A 21,411-nucleotide genomic window follows, 5' to 3' on the forward strand; every position below is an offset into this window, starting at 1 on the left:
CTGTGCTTTACGACAATAAATATTCCAATGGCTGCACTATCTTTTTTTTTTAAAAAAAGTGGGTTTTTTTGGGTTGGTTTTTTTTTACAGTAAAAGAAAATTCTCAGGCACCTGCTTGTCAACATAATCCTAAACCAGGAGTGGGGAGAGAGATGTTGCTGCTATGCTGGTAGAAGGCCAATATCTAGTGTGCACTTAGCTCAGGAGGGGAACTACTGTACGCATGAATAGGCAATAGAAAAGTGGGGTGAAAATGACAGGTGCATCTCCAGCCTCCCTGGAACATGGCCATTGCCCATCAGTTGGGGCTGTGTCAGCAATGACCCTACATGCCAGTGAAACTCACAACAATGGGGATGTGCCCTCAGCACACATCCCTGCAGCACAGCATGATGCAAGAGTGCCCTAACTCCATCGGTGCAAGCCAACAGTGCTGCCAGCACCCTTCACATCATTCTCCCTCCCCCCCACCCCCTGCTGACTGCCCCATACAACCTGCCAGCAGCACCCGTCCTCCTGTAGCCTGAGAGGCTGCTTCCTTACACTACAGTGATCAGAGATAGGAGGAGCCACACATTCCCCAAACTTCCTGCTTCCCCCCCTGAGTCCCATCCTGTGGCTAGCTGAAGGCAGATAAAGCTAGGGTGGGGACAGTTGAATCCTATCTTCCAATCCCTAGAACGGAAAACAAAACAAAAGGTGGCTGGGAATGAATAGCATCTAGGACAGTGTTTCCCAAACTTTAGTCTGCAGCTGATTTTGGACTACAACTCCCATCATCCCTAGCTAGCAGGACCAGTGGTCAGGGTTGATGGGAATTGTAGTTCAAAAACAGCTGGAGGGAGACGCAAGTTGGGGAAACGCTGAACTGAGGATGCCTGAAAAGGAAACACATGTGTGGTGTTGCCAAGCTGTCACACCAGCAGTGTAACTCAACATACAAGCAGAGGAGCATGTGCAGGTTCCTTTCTGGCACCAGCACCATACTAGATACATCTACACCTATTCTATAGCTGCCTGCCATGTAACTTGCATGGGGACAGGAGCCTGCCTCTGATGGGGCAAGCAGGTTAAGCTTCCTACCATCTTCAATTGAGACCCAGTACAGCCTGGGTCGTGGCCTGATCTAAGGTGCGGCATAACTGCAGCATTAGTAAAGGTAAAAGGACCCCTGACCATTAGGTCCAGTCGTGGCTGACTCGGGGGTTGCGGCGCTCATCTCACATTATTGGCCGAGGGAGCCGGTGTACAGCTTCCGGGTCATGTGGCCAGCATGACTAAGCTGCTTCTGGCGAACCAGAGCAGTGCACGGAAACACCGTTTACCTTCCCGCCGGAGCAGTACCTGTTTATCTACTTGCACTTTGACATGCTTTCGAACTGCTAGGTTGGCAGGAGCAGGGACCGAGCAACGGGAGCTCACCCCGTGGCGGGGATTCGAACCGCCAACCTTCTGATCAGCAAGCCCTAGGCTCTCTGGTTTAACCCACAGCGCCACCCACGTCCCATGACATGTGCATAGCTATTCATAATTCCTTCGTCGTAAAATGCACATCTTACAAAAGAAACCAGTACTTATCAGGATGCTTATAAAACACATAAAACATTTTTGGTATTTCCCCCCCCTTGCATTCATGGCAATGGAAATTATATGCAAAATTCATATGGCTCAGTAAGAGAAAACACAAGTTATCTGTTTATTTTTACAAGTTAGCTAGCTATATAGACTCTGATTCAGGAGTAATAACAACACACTATGAGTGTCTTCTGTCTGGCATCAGGCCTTGTGGAAAACCTTCAAGAATTTAATTGAGAATTGGATGAATTATGTCTGCTATAGTAAAATCTGTCAGGCTTGCAGTTCCGTCTTAGAGAATAAAAAATGGTGAGCTAGCGAAGCTCTTAATCGGTCAGATCTCCTATAGTTAGGTCATGTTCTAAGAGTGGGGCTTCAGCTTGCTTGATTTCCTACAGTATCTAATAGATGTTTGTTGCATTGTCCTGTTTCATTTTACAATGTATCCCCAAACATGCCTGAATCTGTAGACGATCTGGGATATTGGCTCTAAGCAATATGGAACAGACAGTTCATTTCAGTTTATAATGTCAATGCCCAGAGTTTTGAGCAACTCTGCCCAAACGTAGCTGAGAATATTTTCCATTGATCTTCACAGTATCACCTATAAAGCGAAATTCTTAAGATTCGGTTAATTTTGCAAACTGAATTGTAAACCAAGCTTGTAGTATAATTCCATCTTGGTTTGTAATTTGGGTTAAAATGCAAGGTTTTGGTATAAAAGATGGCGTCTGTAGATTTTTTAAATTTAATATTTATACCTCTTAGTTTCTCATTTAGTTCAAGGCAGCTTACGTGAATAATAAAAGTCAACGCCATAAGAACAGCAATATTAAAAAGGCAACTTATTTAATTTTCTACATTTTCCCTACCTTTGTCTATTTATTTGTGTTGCTCTGTTGCTGCACTTTCTTTCATAACCTTCAATTCACTTGCTGTTACCCCCAAGTCCTTAGTCCTAAGCACTTGTCACTTATGCATTGCCATAGCTAGGGGGCGGGGTTTCCTAGCTGATTTTTTTGCCTTGCGTGAAGCCTCCAGAGGAGCGCCATTGAGGCTCCTGTGTGTGTGTGTGTGTGTGTGTGTGTGTGTGTGCCAAACTGTGTCTTTGACCCCGGTGAAATAAAGTCTAGTTTCGCCTCTGACCAGACATAAGCCGCAGCACAGTGATAGAATCTGGTCACAGAGGAATTCCAGCAGTGCTTTCTTCTGTTGCACTATATGCTTTCATCTCAAAACTGGTTGCAATAACTTTGTTCATGCATGATGATTTTTTTAAAAAAAATAATAATTTTGCCACTATGTCTTAGTGATAAACTCAGCAATAAAAATACTTTTAAAATTTTGAAGAGAGACATTAAAAATGGGGGGGAAACCCCAAAATAACTACTAGATGATTTCAGTGGTAGAAACCAAATCACTTAAGAGTAATTTAAGTTAACCTTAGTAATATCTGGCAAGTTTTTGAGAAAGGAGAAGAGTTATATAAGAAAGACTAGTTTGTTACTTCACTTCACACGGATTATTGTCTTTATCTGAAAGGCACTGATCTGGATAAGTCAACCAGTGTATTTCAGCCCATGTACCAAACTGTTTGTTCTTCACACAGACCTTCTCATCTTGTAAATCATAAATCTGCACAGAGACAAAAGTTTGTGCTAAGTAAAATACTATCAGCTGTTCCTACAAACAACAAAGTCTTCTCTCTCTCTCTGGTATTAATTACCAAGCTAGAAAATGCTCACTTATCACCGTCCCTAGTTAAATCACAGAGAACATTTTATGGAAGGCCAGGTGCAATGTTATCGCTCATTTGTTTTACCTGCAGCTGCAATAGTTGGTGTCGGTTAATAGTTTACTCGCTATCAAGAATACTATTTCCTTTTAGCTGCTTTCTGACTCAGTTCTAGTACATTGCCCTATTGTGTTTGCGCACTAGCAGTTTGCATTTAATGCCACCATTTGGAAATCAATCCTGTTTGTTGTTTAGAGACCAAAAACACTTGTGTGTGCAGAGCATTAATTCCCTAAATGGACCCTGTTAAGCATGACCCTCAAAGCATTTTCACCATCTGGGGCCAAAAGTTTTATATTCAGCTGAAGAAAAAGAGGCTGCAATGCAAGACAGAGACTGGGCTGGTACTGTATTTATAATGATGGCTGCTTGTTTCTTGTCAGGTCCCTGGAAACAGACGTACAAGGTCCCCATGTTCTTCCTGAGACCAATGATTGCTACCAGTCCAAACACTGCTGGGGGGAGGGGAATTGGTACCCCACAGAAAGATGTTCTGGGGCCCCAACAGACAAAGAGATTTACTCTCCAGTCAGAGGTGTGGTATGATTGTTGTATATACCTGTTGTTTAAATTTTGAATGTGGCCTTGGGCATCTTTGAATGGAAAGACAAATGTCATCAATAAATACTCATGGAGGTTCCTTAATAAGGAACAAGGACTGTAGAAGTAAAGGGAAATGCACAAACTATGGTACTGATAATAGAATTCAGTTTCCTGTGAATCACTGGTGTCTCTCACTTTTAAATGCTCGATTAAATTTTATTTTTGTAATCGATTTTCATTGAAAGTTTTTCACATAAGAAACAATAAATAGGTAGAATAGGCACCGGCCTATTGGGCCCTACGTCTTTTATGGGCCCTGCAACAATAGATCACAATACAGTGGTACCTCGGGTTAAGTACTTAATTCGTTCCAGAGGTCCGTTCTTAACCTGAAGCTGTTCTTAACCTGAAGCACCACTTTAGCTAATGGGGCCTCCTGCTGCCGCCGGGCCGCCGGAGCGGTACCTATTTATCTACTTGCACTTTGATGTGCTTTTGAACTGCTAGGTTGGCAGGAGCAGGGACCGAGCAACGAGAGCTCACCCCGTCGTGGGGATTCAAACCGCCGACCTTCTGATTGGCATGTCCTAGGCTCTGTGGTTTAACCCATAGAGCCACCTGCGTCCCAACCCAGCTAAAGTGGTGCCTCAGGTTAAAAACAGTTTTAGGTTAAGAATGGACCTCCAGAACGAATTAAGTTCTCAACCCGAGGTACCACTGTAATGTTAAGTGGCTAGAAAAACACAGTTTGCATAGATGAGAAGAAAGGTGTTACCTACACAGCATATTTTGCCACACTAGATCACCTGTGGGTCAAAATTATCTCTAATTACTTCTTAATAAGTACAGTATACAACACCTAAGGAGATATGCACAATGGGTAAATTCCTAGTCACATATTACATTGCCACAGATGTGGAAAAACTAGGCCAATTTGTTTTCATGCTTTGCTTAATTGTGCAGAAATTGCATGCCATATAAAGTATAATAAAGGCACCATATTGCAGAAACGGCATGCCTTATAAAGCATATAAACAAAAAACTGGCAGTGAAGAAGAAAAGCCGCTTTAAGAGGGGAATTATGAACAGTATCTGGAAGGAGCGGCTGCCAACTCTTGTTTCCAGCTGCACTCTTTTTCTATTCCAAAACATACCCCCAATCTACTTTTTGACTTGTATTCAAAGCACAACTCTGTTTTGAATGATACAGGGGGGAAAGAGAGCTCTAGGAAGCAACTGGAGCAGGGAAGCCATATAAGTATTCTTCCAGTTCACACCTAATTAAATTTTCTCCTTTAATATAACGACTTCTACCACAATAACCAAATCAATTAACATTTACCATGGATGGGCGCTATAGCCGCATACGGAAAAGGGGACCATGATCCTGTGTATATACCATACACCTGTGAATTTTCACGAGACCAGTTCACTGCTACAAAAAACAAAATACAGACCTGCAAATGTTTTCTCACAATGTCTGTGATATTACTGGCACCATATAATACTGTACCTAAAAATTGCAATGAACATTGCAGCTATTACTTTCCACAATGCTCATTTATACAGTCGGTGCAAGCAAGAGAGTTTATCAAAACTGATAAACATTTATGTCTCCTATTGAACGGGACGGTGTCTGATCTCCCTTGTTTTGCAACACTTGAAGTGCTCATTATGCCTGGGGTTTTATCTGTGTGTTTGTGTGCTTATATAAGCAAATGGAGCTGGCACCTGGCCAGTTTTAAATTGGTCCAACAATTTGAAGGTGAGGCTTTCTCCCCTCCCCCTCTATTTGATTTGGTTTTATTTTGTTTTTCTACCATTTGATGTACGGTTCCCCCTTTCCCAGCCACATGCATTGCTGTCTAGCAGAAAATATTGAAACAGTTCAGCGTATGTGTATGTGTGCATACAATCTCGGGTTATATTTCTGTCTTGGAGAAGTGGCAGTTCTGCATCTGTACCTGAGCTGAAAACCTCTTGGTAGCACTGCCTTAAAGAGCAATATTATCAGAAACCAAAGCCAATTTCTAATTGTTATTTGGTTGAGATTACTCACTGTTTTGTCTGTGTCGTAGCTCTGCCGACGGTAGCGGGTCGACTTTGGTGTAGGGCAGGGGTAGTCATCCTGGTCCCTGCCACCAACTAGCAGGCATTTCAGGATTCCAGGTGGGCGGTAGGGGGTTCTACGCCACATGTTACTGCAGCACTGGTGGGCGGTAAGGAAATTTTACCATCAAGAAAGATGCATTAGTGGGCGGTAGGTATAAAAAGGTTGACTACCCCTGGTGTAGGGGGATGTGTCCAGTCACATGACATCAATAGGATACCAGATGATTGGTAGCTGGGTGGCCCCACCTACCTGCCAAAGTTGGTTTGGCAGTGCGAGGGAAATAAAGATCTGGCCCATCAGGCAAAAAATTTTCCCCACCCTTGGCATAGAGGTAAGCACTGCTGAAAATGAGTCCCTGCTGATCTTTTAGGCTCAGTTGCATGAATTTACTCCCAACTCATCTATCAAGTATGTCTTCAAACTACTAAAAATATGCTCAGTTTACCGCTGGTTCAGCCTAGAGATGGACTCCTAGAATGAATTTCAGAGTGTCTCTGTGATCTAATAGTGAAATTATATATTTACGGCACACTCTCGTTATCTTGTTTTTTATATGTGCTTGTTACTGGTTAACAGCTATTTGCAGTAATGCTAATACATTTTTCGTGTGTTTTGTTTCACCCTACCATTCACCATCAATTAATGGAAAAATGAATTGCATTTTGAAAATTTCTGCAGGTGAACAAAAATGTCTGAAAGTTCTCATTGCGTAGGGTGCAGGGTTTTTGTCAACGATATCTTACTTTTCTCAGTGCTAGGGTGCAAAACTGGCTCAACGGGTGGCTGGAAAGGAAAAGCAGAGATAGAAGCAAGAGGGAGACTAAATGGTAGGAAGCAAGGAGTTAAGCTGCTAGGGGAAGCCAGCTGCTGTGACTTGATCACATAAAGATAAGATCTTTAGGCTTGTGTCATCTCCTAATCTGTTATATTATGTGCCTAAATACTATCAGATTTGACCCTTGTGAGCCTAGATTTCACCAAGTTAAACAAAACTCATTCTGTGCAGAACTAAGAAAAAAACAAGACTTTAATTTAAGCAGGCACAAGGCCTTAAGTTAGGCTCAGTGGCCTAGGATTGACCCTACAAAAGACTTACTTTGTCTCTATATTTATAGTGGGAAAGTGCGTTCGGATCTTTTTAAACACCATTGTTGAACATGCTGGGGGGGGGGGGCTAGCAGCATTTTTTGATTTCCTGTCTTTTGGTTTACCCTACACTTTTCTAATACTCTATATTGATCCCTTCCATTGATATTATGTGGGCTGCAATATAACAAAATCCCTTCTGTCTGCCTACCTTTTGTATATATACTCATTTGAACAGGCAACCTTAAGAGAACCCCCTGCCACCCTTTTTCAAATTTCCCATCTCATCTTAGCCTCTCAGCACTTCAGATGAACATCTGGCCCAGAATATTACTCTTCGAATCCGTCTGAGCTGAACTTTATTTAAGGAGAGTGCAAATAAATAAGTAATGCAATAGTTGCCTTTAATAGGGAAAGCAGGGTGGCATGTTTCTTTTATTCATTATTGCTTAATAAATCAGAAACCTGCAGTGACTGTGAGCAAATCACCATTTAAATCCACGGCCACCCAGAGGAAAGAGGCAAACAGTAAGATGTATTGCTGAGTCGGTACCTGGCAATAATATTGAATTACATGGAATTTTATATATATAATGCACTAAAATGTAGTGCATTTTAGGCAGCTTCATACATGACAACTTTCCTACACAATATATCAAGGTGGGGGGAAACAGGCATGTCTGCATTTGTCACACATACATGTGCATTTGTGGTGCATGTGTGTTCTAGTAGGACTGATGCTTACAATTCGTGAAGTGCCCCATGGGTGTTCAGATGCCCTGCTGATTTCAATAGATGTGTGTCTCAGCTAGCTTTCTCTGGCCTATTTCCAATCTCTCTGTATAAAACCCAGTTCCCCACATCCCTATTAATATCAAGAAGCAGAATGTTGGAGACTGGTGGGAGGTGGGTAGATGCTAAATTTGGTCGCAGGAGATGAAAGAGATTTATTTCCCACATTCCTGAATGCAGTCTGGAAGTTGGCTTTGGGAGCAGTGAATGGAAGGGTATTTCGGACACACGGTGTTCCTCCTGTTTTCCAAAGGCGGCTTCAGAGAGCTGCAGGGCAACAGAGGATTTGCTTCCAGCTCCCTGCCTCCCTTTTTCACCTGGAATTCTTATTGACTAGCAGAGCATAGACAGACATCCTTGATGTCCTAGACCAGTGGTTCCCAATTAGGGGTCCAGGGAACTCACCTGAGCTGGAGCTGGGTAAGCCTGGCAGCGGACCGGGCGAGCCTCATGCCGGCCAGGCTGAGACTGGTGCAGCTGGGGCAGGAGCCCCTGTGGCATCCGTCACAGCATCCGCGGCCAACAGGGTTCCTCAGCCGCAGGAAGGCTGGCTGCTTGCAGACTCGCCTAGGCTGTGACCGCCGCAGCCACTGCTGTTGAGAGCCCCACGGCGGTGGGGGGAGGCAGAGGCGGGAGTGCTAAGGTGCAAGTTCTGAAATCCTGAGGTCAGGGATGGTACGTCTCATTTTGCCACTTGAGGCAAAACAGGAAGTGCCACCCTGCTCTGCCACACTACCCACCACACCCCACACCCCCACGGGACACTCACCACCACTGAGCCACCTGCCAGTGGCACTGCAGCTGTACCATACCATCCAACATTTCTCCGATGAAAATAGGGACACCCCATTCCATAATTATAATTTTACTATTTATACCCCACACATCTTACTGGGTTGCCCCAGCCACTCTGGGCAGCTTCCAATGTATATAAAAATAGAATAAAACATTGAACTTTATTTTTTTTTAAAAGAAACTTCTTGTATCTATATAGCATGGGTAGGCAAACTAAGGCCCGGGGGCCAGATCCGGCCCAATCGCCTTCTAAATCCAGCCCACATATGGTCCGGGAATCAGCATGTTTTTACATGAGTAGAATGTGTGCTTTTATTTAAAATGCATCTCTGGGTTATTTGTGGGGCCTGCCTGGTGTTTTTACATGAGTAGAATGTGTGCTTTTATTTAAAATGCATCTCTGGGTTACTTCTGGGGCATAGGGATTCATATAGTCTGGCCCCCCACAAGGTCTGAGGGACAGTGGACCGGCCCCTTGCTGAAAAAGTTTGCTGACCCCTGCTATATAGCAACATCTTTAAGACTGTGGCTGTCAGCAGCAGATAAACATTTCCCACCTTTTCTACAGTCACAGAGCACATCTGTGCTGGGCTTTTTTTTAAAAGGAAGCTGGTGGCAGCAAATCTAATTGCCAGCAATCACCTGGCAGGAGTCCTCAGCCCTTGCAGGATCCTCTGCACATCTAATTTAAGCAAAGAAAGGCACAGGCTTGTAGGCTATCAAGCCTATCAGAGCATGACTGAAGTGTAGCAAGGTTAGGTTTGGAATTGTAGTTGGTCCTGTGAAAGAGGACATGGGTGATGAATTCTCCCTTTCCCCATACACAGAACAATAGTCTTAACACTTTCCTGGATACAGTAGTATTTTCTGTCGGTGTGGCACAGGAATGGCTGGTGGAGAGATGGAATGGCTGGCTACTTAGTTGATCAGGAAAAGGTTTGATTCAAACCCTGCAGCTTCATACCGTAGACTCGGGCAACCCAGTGCATAGCTGTCAACTTTTCCCTTTTCTTGTAAGAAATCCTATTCGGAATAAGGGAATTTCCCTTAAAAAAAGGGAAACGTTGACAGCTATGACCCGGTTGGATGGGCGGGGTACAAATAATTTATTATTATATTATAATAAAGGAGACTAGATGTCTGAGAACCCTTTACAAAGAGACTGGCCTTTTGGATCAGGCCTGTGCTAGCTTAATATTCTGAACATACTCATTTTTTTCCCTCAGAAGCAAGCCTTCTGAATGCAGTAGTGCATGGGGTAGACTGGAAGATGGTTTCTGTGCTACCATTGGCTTCTGTTGGGCCACTTCGGATGAAATATTTTGGTGTTCATGCCCAGGCACAGTACACATTTAAACTAGACTGAAACCAGTTTAGTCATCCAGAATTTCCCCCCAAAATGATCTATCTGCTAAAGTGGGCTTTTGCTGACAAAAACCTAGTGTCACAATAGTCTTCAAGGTGCCACAGGGTTCTGTTGTTTTTCATATTAATGCTGTCTTGGGACCATGGCTCCTTCATAGAATTAAAATTCCCAGGGATCCTTGATTTGGTACTGTGACACTTAAACGTGTTTAAAACTGGCTTTAATGTGTAATGTAGGCATGCTGTCCTAATTTTCAGACATCAGCTCGTGTTAGCTTTAGCTGAGAACTGCTGCACGTTTGTCACCTGTAGGAGGAGGATTGCTGTCTGAGCACCAGCATAATGAAGACTAAAGAGCTTTCTCCTGGACTCTTAGCATTTGCTGTTCTGTTCTTGGTCTGCATTTCCCACGGCACCCATTACTTCAGTATCTGGGCATCAGAGACATGTTCAGAGTCATTTTAGGAAACCTGTAACCCCTTCCTGCCTATCTGTTGCTCCTCACTTGATGATGATGCTAAAAGCTATGCAGCAGCTTTCGAAACGCTGCGAACAGTTCTGTATCCCAAAGGGTAACTCTACTAAAAGCAGCAGGACTCCCACCCCCCCCAAAACAAGTCCCCCCCCATGCAAAACAGCTCAAAACAACACATCTGATATAGGGTAATAATAGAAGAATCCCTGGCACCACTCCCCCCTTTCTTGCAGGTTTTTGGGGGGCTGGATTTGGTATGCCGGGTCATCCTCTGGTGCTAGCTTAGAAACTGGCCTTATTTTTAGAGAGGACATTGAATTATAACAGTGCAAGTCAGCTGACTGCTTTGTCACAGAGCTGCTGCTTTCTACATTATCGCAAGTGCCAGAGCTCTCCCTGCTGCAGTTTTCTAGTCGCAGTGCGGCAAAGAAGACGCCTAGAACCGGGCACGGAGCAGCATAGGCTTTATTATTTTGTATTAAAAATCCTTCCATCTGTTTTACTGCAGTGTACATTTTTTTTTTACCTTTGTCCAGGAGAAGCATACCACCTGGATGTGCACGTTAGCTTCAGACATTCGCAGCGTCTCTTGAACGGAGGCACGCACTGCTCGGAGCCTTTTACCTAAATTGCCTCTGACGAAGAGCGATTGGTTTTTCTGCCTTGTATGTGAACAGTTGCTTATGCCACAACGACACACACCTGCAGGAACAGGACAAAGGAGACGATACCTGTTACTGTCTGGGGCCTTTTTAACCCCCCCTTCTGTTTTTGGCTGTTGTTTTTTTGCAAGCGCTCTGCTGCGGAAGCCTTCTCAATATCCCAGAGTAATATATTAGTTCCTGGTCCTATAGATATAGCCACAGTTTCTCCCACCGGTTAGAGCAAAAGCTCAAGCGAGAAAGCAGACTCCCTGACCTAAATCAATCCCAGTCCTTTTGGATGGATGCAGGGTAGCAGTCGGCTAGCAGTGTCACAGCCAGCCATCAAGTGGAGAATCTCTGGGATTGCAGTCTCTTTCGCTTTCAGCCTGTGAGAATCGAGTGCTCCACTTTGCTACCCAACTGCTGCTGGTTTCTGTTTTTTACATTTATTTTCCATAAGCAGCTATTTACTTGTGGTTTTCTTTTTTCTTTCTCTCTTTTTTTTTTAGCCTCCTAAGTGTATATTTGTGTGGATTAGTCTGTCGTGAGCGCGTCACATTGGAAGCGAGGGCACTGAAGTCAGCCTGCCTTAACAGTTGTTTCTTTCTGCGTGATGCTATGCAGCTAGAATGGGTTACATTGACAACAAAGGAAGACGCACAAAACACCACTATCTTCTGGGTTGTTGTTTCAGGAGAATATATAACTCTTCTTCAGTTGCAACACGCTCTTTTTTTTTTGTATTTTTCTGTTTCTTTTTCCTTTTTCCTTCTCTAAAGCCATCTAATCAAAGAACAGGCAACGTTGTGGATGTGGGTTTTCAAAATGCTATTGGAGGGGGGGCGGCGATGTGATGGGGGGAGAGAAAAAGACAGCTTGTGGAGAACTGTGATTTGTGGCAAGCAGCACATCCTTTGCATTCTTGCTGATTTGAAAGACTCAGGTTTTTGTTGGTTTTTTTGCGAAGAGGAAGCCCTAAGGGACAAGTTCTGTAACTAAGAAAGCGATCGTAGATAAAGGAATAAAAATGACAAGCGTAAATGGAGGCTCAGAGCAGAAGAAACTGTCAGTGCCTGGATGGCAGCTTCACCCAGTCTGAATAATTATGAATAATTCATAGAACAAAATTACTCTGCTTTCACCTTTTCCACTTAAAATGGCATGATGTGAATCTCTAATAAATTTTCAAGATAAAATATAATGCCAATTTGAATCCGAAGAGCTTTTTTTCCTCCTTTTTGCAGCCAGATGCTACACGCCGATTCTTCCAGTATACCTTTCACAATTATTCCGTGAGAATCCCACTTCATCACGAAGCACCATTACCAATGAAAATTACTGTGATTACAATGGCAACAATAGAATGCCATCAAACGATTTCTAATTTACCTAATTTGCTAAGGCTGACTGCATTAGTTTCATTGCCCTGGTCTCCATGCCTGGCATCTTGGATCCATATCAGAAAGAGACAAAAGTAGCATCGGTGTTCAGCACCTTTAACTTCGACGGCACAGGAGAAAATGCAGCCATGTGTTTCATGGTTTCAGCCATGTATGTGTTACATGCCTGCTTTTCCATCATCCTTGGCGATTTTGTTTAGCTTCTGGGCGTAGGATGGAATTCTGTTACAGGTTTGTGGATACCGTAATGCTCAAGTGCTTTAAACTGCAGGAGATTTTCAACCGTACAGTATATATACTTTGAATTAGATAAGTCTTCCCCCCCTCCTTCCCCTCATTTGAACGGTTATCTGGTTCCAATATAGAAGAGCTTTATGCTGCCGATGACACTTATGGTTTGACTACTTAAGTATATAATCTGAAAATGGTTGCAGTCGACAAAGCAGATGAAAACTATGTACGTGGCTTTGAGGATTGTTATTATTCATTCAACTCTTATACAGTGATTTTATAGTTATATGTTTGGTTAAACTAAAATGTTCCGACCATTTTGGGAGGGGGGTTTGAAATTAATCAACTAGGCAGCAATATAAGTAGTGCATTTTCTTCTTCAGGGGGCACTCAAAGGTACGCAATACCTGCACCTCTTATTGTTGTTGTTAAAAAGTGCTGCACTTACTGTAGAAACTTCATGGTGAGTACCGGCACCTCTTTTTCTAGAAAGAAAGCACTGAATATAAGACATTATCAAAACATGCTAATATTCTGAATGTGCTCTTTTGGTACTAAATTTCAGTACTAGCCATTACTATGGAAAGACAGAGGATTTGAATGACAGTTTATTAATGTTGGTTCCTAACAATGCAATGCCTAACTCAGAAGTAAGCCCTGTTGAGTTCAGTGGGGGGTTACTCTCATGTAAAACTACAGGACTGCATCCAAAAGTGGAATTCAAGATTGTCACTATGTGTTCAGATACATACAGATTCTGAATGCACTTGAAATAGTAAGGGGAGCTAGAATATATTGGGGTTGAAAATCTGCACCGAGGTGCAAATACTGTTAATTTGAGTAAATGCATTAAAAAAAAAAATTCATTCGTATCAGCAGATTCAAAGAATATTTAAAAGGTGCTTTTTATAAAAGCAAAAGTATGCAGTAGTTATTTTCAACTACAAGACTTCTTAATTATGCACTAACTTGCCTTAGTAGTAGAGATGTCATGTATTGGCATACTTCACTACTATTGCAAAAGCATATTTAACAAAATACACAAAATACATTTCTTTAATAAGATTTTTAAATGTTATATTTTGCATTTAATAAACATAATCTGTTTTTGTTTGTTGGTGGTGTGCTTCTCCATTGCATTTTTAGCTTCCACAGAGTTTTAGCTGGAAGTTTGACAAAATTTTTGCATGGTACCACTGTATATTTGAAAGGTACGGTCAGCACCACCCACAAGCCATTTAAGGCTGCTGCCTACCAAAAGTCCACATCATTGCGTGAAAATATGTGGTCTTCAGTGCAATCCAATCGGATTCAGATATAAATTTCCATGTTTATATATCTGCTGTGTTTAATTGGTGTATCATTTAACCCTTTATTGCATTCTGTGTTTGGCAACGGATTCGGAAGAGTTCCTTGCAGGCTGTTACTAGCAGGGAAAAAAGCAAACTTACAGAATTACTTGAATTGCCGCAGTGCAAACAGTCGCTTGCGCTGCAGTCCCTGACAAGTGAGCAAGAGCCATTTTCCTCATGAGGCAGGTACTAGGGAAAAAAAACAGCATTCAGAGTTGGACTGCAGTGGCTGGGATGCTCAAATGGTCCTTAGAATATCACATATCAGAACTCTCAAAGGCTCCACCTCCTCCCCAGCAAGTTTCAGGGATGCACGCCTGCCCTTCACACTTTCAGTGCTTGACATTCTGGTACTAGGTCTTGAGCTTCTTTGTGATGGCTAGCACCCGAACGCTTATTTGTGGCATTGCACCAGTAGAGGAGGGCATTGTGCCTGGTCCTGCGCACTTCTGGAGCAGTGATTGGATGGACAGAATGTGGCTGCGGAGGCACGGGATTGGCTTGTTTCCATAATCCGTATCAGGAATAGTAGCTCTTCAGGCTTGTGGGATCTGCTTTGTTTGTCTGGCATATAAGACAGATGCTCGGCCTCTGAGCTACACTCCTTGCCGGTTGTTGAGAACCTACTGCATCAAGCAAAAGACCTCCCCTACCCTAGCATCTTGTTCTCATGGTAGACAATCGGATGCCTATAGGAAGCCCATAAGCAGGGCATGAACGCAACACAGCTATCTTCATTTATGTTCTCCCACGACTGCTATTCAGAGGCACACCACCTCACACCACATAAGGAGGCTGAGCTTAGGGACAAAGTTACATATTTTTATTAGACGATCAGCAATCTGATATTGATGCCATTTCACCCCAATGATGAGTTTGCTTTAAATTTGTCAGTAAAGCCTAAAACAGGGGTCAGCAAACTTTTTCAGCAGGGGGCCGGTCCACTGTCCCTCAGACCTTGTGGGGGCCCTGATTATATTTTTGGGGGGGGGAAATGAATGAATTCCTATGCCCCACAAATAACCCAGAGATGCATTTTAAATAAAATGACACATTCTATTCATGTAAAAACACCAGGCAGGCCCCACAAATAACCCTGAGATGCATTTTAAATAAAAGGACACATTCTACTCATGTAAAAACATACTGATTCCCGTCCACGGGCCAGATTTAGAAGGCGATTGGGCTGGACCCCAGGTTTGCCTACCCATGGCCTAAAACATTGTCTCTTGTGGCTTTGATTTTCCTTAGTTCCTCAGACTGCTTTCCTGGGTTAGCTTGTGCTCCATACTTTTAAGTGGCCATTGCCAGTGGGTTTAATGTAGCTATAACGAGCACAGGGGACGAAACGGGAGTTCCATAGGACCCATAGACCAAAGGCTAAGGGGCTGAGTAGTGGCCCCCCAGCACCACCTTCTGGAACTTGCCTTTCAAATAGTGCTGAAGCCGTCACAAAACCATCTGTAACCCAGGTAGAGAATCCAGAGGTTACCATAGTAGGTGGCATTGAAAGACACAGAGCGATCCTGCAGAAATGATGATGCCACGCTCCCCCTATGCAGTTTCCAGTGCAGGTCATCTGCCAGTGCAGATTCAGTCCCCGAACAAAGCCGTCTTCCCAACTGGAATGCATCCATACTATCCAAGAAGCTACCATTTGCTTAAACATCTTGCACACAGAGAAAGGGACAGTAGAAACTGGCTGATAATTATCCAGGACAGAAGGCTCTAGGACAGGTTTCCCCAACCTGGTGTGCTTCAGATATGTCATACTACATGTGCCATCATACCCGGCCATTGGCCATGCTGACTGGGCTGATGGGAGTTGTCGTTCAAAGTATCTGGAAGATGCAATGTTGAGGAAGGCTGGTCTAGGGATTGATGGATGTGCCAATGCAGATGCTTAAGATCAGGGTGTCAGCTGTTTTTTTTAAGCATTTCACTTCCCACTCAACTAGTTTATCATGTGTAAAACTGGAATTTCTGCAAGTAATTTAAGTTGAGCATATGTTCCAAATAACAAAAATATATTTCCAAGGATTCACAAGTTAACTGAATTAATGGGTCTAATATAATACACAAGTCGTATTTTTTTTTTAAAAAAGGAGTGAGATTAAATTAATATCCTTTTGACATTTGTGGTTCATGTGGACATGCATCAGGATATTAAAAATCTTCCAGGGGAAGGAGTTCAATGTTGTGCTATGTCAGTCGTTCCATCAGGGCGAGCTTTTCTTTCCGCTTGCCAAATGGAACAGTCCCCCTCTTCTTCCCCCATATGCTGTTCTGGGGGTTCTCCCAACTGCCCTAGAGCCAGTTTTGGGGGGCACGGGGAGGAAGGGGGGGAGCCCTACTTTACTAGCAGAAGCCCACAACACTCTAAAATATTGAGGATCCTATATCATCATCATCATTATTTACTCTTAATGGAGAAATGCTTTCATTCTTTAGGGCAGTGGTTTTCAACCAGTGTACCATGGCACCCTGGGGTGATGGTCAAGGGTGCCATGAGCAGCACTGAGCCCCCATCCCTCCTTCCTTCCCTCCCTCCTCTGATAAAAAACCCCCATTGCTTCCAACATAAGTCGGAAATTCCCTACTCAAGCAGACAAATGAGCCGCGTTTCTCTACTTTTTTCATGTATCTCTGTGCTATGTGATGCTGGTCATCTGTCCATCCATGGTCATCTGTCATGGATGCTTTACTTGAGATTTCTGTACTGCAGGAGGTTGGACTAGGTGATCCTTGGAATCCCTTCCAATCCTATCATTCTGTATGCATATTGATTTATACCAGACATAGTAAAACTCCAGCCCTCCAGATGTTTGGGACTACAATTCCCATCAACTCTAGCTAACAGGACCAGTGGTCAAGGATGATGGGAATTGTAGTCCCAAATATCTGGAGGGCCGGAGTTTGCCTATGCCTTACACCCAGCCCTAACGCTATTTACAGTTTCACCCAGTGGCTTTGTATAGATGTTGAAACATTTCGGGTGAGAAGATGGGCTCCTTTGACAGCTGTTGCTAGGTAAACTCACTGTGGGGTAGGGGAGTGGGTGGGATTTCAACATAGAAAGGGATCCACCAGAGAACACTTTGCCAAGGTGGAGCCAACATGGAGACAGCCCTGTATGAACTACATAGTCACAGAAACTGTAGTGTAACTCAAGAATAGCTCATTGATAGTAACTGTGCAAACCATTGATACACATTATTCTTTTTTATTCAAGCTATATTCTAGTAAAGTATTTATTAAAGTTGTAATTCTAGTAAAGTATTATTAAAGTAATATTTAAGCCAAGTTGTAGCCTGGTCCTAACTACATTTTCCCTAAATCAAGTCTAATTGATTTCAGCAGCATTCCAATTTAACATATTTTGGACTGGAGTCTTAATCATATTTTCTTTAGGGAAAAAATGTTCCTAATTTCCAAAACAGAGCTTTGCTTAGTATGTTTTCATGAGTAGTGATGTCAAGGTAAATGTTTGCAAAAGCAAAGGGTTGGTGCAAACCCAAACACTAGTCCCCTTGTAACTTCTTATAGGAGACCGGGAGCCAGCAACTGGTTTGCAAGGTCCCTTGGCTGGCTTTAAGAGGAAACTGGCACTACAACTGCATGTGCCATGTGACTTACTTTTACTTTTCCGGGTAACAATACTGAGCACTGTTCCAAATTGTCAGTCTTGTTTCATTTCAGTTTGAGAGAGGTGATTGATTATTTTTATTTTATCTATAATAGCATTTATAGAAAGCATAGCAGCCACTGGGGATTTTTTCCCCTTAAGCCACTCATTCCTTTACAAGCCTCTGCTTAATAGGACAGACTTTTACATGTGGGCGGCGGAGGGCAGGGAGTTGTGCATGGAAGTTTCTTATAATTTATTTCATAACAAATATACTTCTTTTTGGAACGCTAGCTTATTAGGGCATGTCTAGTCCAGGCCAGCTGTGATGTGCACACAGCCAAGGTCAGCTTCCTTGGGTATGTAGAAGAAAAACAGTGCAAGAACTAGCCTTAGCACAATTGATCTTCTTCATACATATACTCCCATAGATAATTTTGCTAATTTAATTGCAAACGTTAGCACAACTGAACACAGATGGGGGAAGCGGGATCATGACAAAAGCCCTGATTTAGTCTATGGATATACCTTTGTACATAAAAAAATGTATGTCCATAGGTTCTGGTATATGCAGGTGGGCTCCTGTCTGACATACTGCTTGAATGTACATAGGAACCATGCAAAAAAGGTCAAGGGACACAACTTGTTGCTGGGATCCCATTCTCCCCCTGCCTAAGTACTGTACATTCGTTGTACACACATCCAGTCAATAGAACAAGTGCTGTTGTTTCCTCAGCTTAGCATATGAGGCTGCCTATGAGAGAGGAAGGTCCCTCGGCCAATAAAGCGAGATGAGCGCCGCAACCCCAGAGTCGGTCACGACTGGACCTAATGGTCAGGGGTCCCTTTACCTTTATGAGAGAGGAGCAAAGGCATATCTAGTCTACATAGCATCCTGTTTACCACAGTGGCCAACCAGATGCCTGTTGGAAGCCTGAAGAAGGGCATGAAAGCTCTTTAGCAGCTGATAACCCATAGCATTTTGCCTCTGATGCTGGAGGAAATACATGACCAACATGGCTAGCAGCCATGGATAGCCTTATCTTTCATGAATTTGTTGCGTCTTTTAAAGCTGTCCAAGTTGGTGGCCTTTACTGCACCTTGAGCCATCAAGTTCCAGTCTATGTGCTGTGTGAAGAACGGCTTCCTTTCAGAACTTCTCCCACCATTCAACCTCTTTGACCACCCTATGTTCTATCTAGTATTATTGGGTTTCAATATCCAGTTGTCCAAGGTCCCCTACATTAGCTGCTGTAGGATCGGCGCATAGAAAGAGGGGAGGTTAATGACAATGTTGCTTGATGCCGATGTTGTAGATGGTTCAACCTGTGGCAAACAATCATTTGTCATTTCCCCACAGTGAGCGCAGCCTGTGACAGGTCTGTAAGAATTCTGTAATTGACTCTCAGGTGTGTGGTCTCAGCTCGATGGGTCTGGCAGCAGGAGCCGTACTGTATTTTTCAAAATTTAATTTTGCCTTTCTTTTGTGTGGCATGCTGCCCTCTTTTTTTTTTTTTTGGTTATGAATGGTGTTATTACAACGGCAATAACCAGATGCCTCAGCAGGCATATTTTCATTATGCTCCTATTGTTTATACGTGAGCAGGATTTTAAAGCTCTGTTTTACACTGAAGTGTCTGTTTCCCCTTCCTCCTTTTAAGTTTGATATGATTTCTCACTGTGGGCCATTTATTATTGATAGGACAAAGTGAAGTGACTGGAGGAGCCCTTATGAAGACGGCAGGGGAAACGCTGGAGAAGCTCGGAGCTAGACCAAGGTAAAGTCTGAATTGGATTTCATGTGTGAAGAACCTTTTGAACACCTAGGACAAGTGCTGTGCTATATAACTGACTCAGGGACTTGATTTCTGAGTTGAGCACTATTCCTATGAATACCAGTTCCTGGGAACCATAGAATTGTAGAGTTGGAAGGGACCCTAAGGGTCATCTAGTCCAACCCCCTGCAATGCAGGAATCTCAGCTAAAGCATCCATGACAGGTGGCCACGCTTAAAAACCTCCAAGGAAGGAGAGTCCACAACCTCCCGAAGGAGATCGTTCCACTCTTACAAGAGTGCCATTGCACCAAATTCCTGCTTTCAGGCTTCCCATAAGGCATCTGGTTGGCCACAGTAACAACACAACACTGAGACAGATGGGCCTTTGGCCAGATCCAGCAGGGTTCCCCATACCCCCAGATGTTTTTGGGAATCGCTACTGGGTACTTTCAAAGGTCTGATATTGATACTGTGTTTGGTATTAGCTGTTTCCTCAAGTCTCAAAAATGAATCAAATCATTACCAGCTCCGCAGCAGTTTAAGAAGTGAAGGTCAGAAACGCGATGCCTCCTAAGCCCTACTTGGGTGCTCTGCTTGCATGTGAAACCTACAAGCTAGCACAAAGAGTGGGGGCGAGTGTGCTAAAATTTTCCCACCCCCCCAATCGTCTGCCAACCAATGGAGGGTGGAAGTCTAAAGCAGGGAACCTCTTCTACGTGTAGAGTCTCCCCATGTGATTTAGAATGTCAGTTGTGCAGCAGAAAATTCTATGATTGTATTATGAGTTGCGTGTCTGCCTGAGACTTGTTTTATCCAAGAGAGAAATACTGGCCATTAAACTGCAGTTTATTCAAAAAGAGGAAATTCTCCTGGAATATGATCCACTTTACATGTTACCCTTGCAAATATGCTAGGAAGTCAAATGTCCTTCTGGCTAAGATCCTGGAGAGCCTCTATGGGGTAGATATTACTAGGCTAGAAAGATGAATAGTTTGATCTCTTAATAATGCAACTTCCTGTGTTCCCTGGGAGTACTGTGCTCCTTGTGGCCAGCCCAGGCCTGTCAGGAGACAATTTTGCACTAGTGGTATCTTCTAAACTGCTTCCTCAAGGCTTTCCAGCGTAGGTTCTGTTATGTATTGGAAGACCCACCATTTAACAGGTTCATCCACACTTTGCTTGTCCCACACTCAGAAAGCATGGCTCTGAGTGGTTTTCCATTAGCCCCACTGCATTCTATGGAAAAACCTGCTCTTTACTGCTGAATCGGAACAAATGTCAGTTTGTGGAAAACCCGATGGACATTTGTTCCAATTCAGCAGTAAGGAGCAGGTTTCCCCTGGGCAAAGTGGCAGGACAAACAAAAGTGTTGATGAGAGCTCATGGAGTGCATTGCAGTGGTAGGTGTGACATTACTCAGGCATGGGTCACTGAGACCAAATCCTTTTCAGAGAGAAGCAGGTAAGTTGGTGCAGCATAAAAGGCTTAGCTCTGTGCAGGGATCTGATTCTTGGCTCAACATTCTGCTCTGTTGCTTAGGTTTCTCAATCACACACTTTCCCCTATATACATTGCTCGCTTGTAGGGAATTTGCATAGTGTGGTCACTGTGTTGTTAACAGCTACCACATGATGCTTTTAAGAGTGTCCATGTGAGGACCATAGCATATTTGCTCTTTTCAATCTCTTTACTTCTAGAACAACCACATCTTTTTTTCTTTTTTCAAAAACAAGAAGCCTTGATTTATAGTACTAAAGAAAATGGAAAGTGACACAGAGACACAGAGACACACAGAGAGAAAAAACCCTGCAGGAGGAAGTATTAAAACATGCTAAAACACACA

At 43.3% G+C, this 21,411-nt stretch overlaps 1 long non-coding RNA gene across 1 annotated transcript in view; it reads left to right on the forward strand.

The window, feature by feature from the left end:
- Window positions 1-21,411, forward strand: part of LOC114600847 (uncharacterized) — a 93,920-nt gene that overhangs the window by 3,862 nt on the left and 68,647 nt on the right. Inside the window, exon 2 of the long non-coding RNA XR_013394005.1 lies at window positions 19,494-19,569. This is a non-coding gene — a long non-coding RNA (uncharacterized LOC114600847). The remainder of the gene's footprint in view (window positions 1-19,493; window positions 19,570-21,411) is intronic.

The sequence above is a fragment of the Podarcis muralis genome, chromosome 8 (assembly GCF_964188315.1).
Source record: "Podarcis muralis chromosome 8, rPodMur119.hap1.1, whole genome shotgun sequence".
Taxonomy (NCBI): Eukaryota; Metazoa; Chordata; class Lepidosauria; order Squamata; family Lacertidae; genus Podarcis; species Podarcis muralis.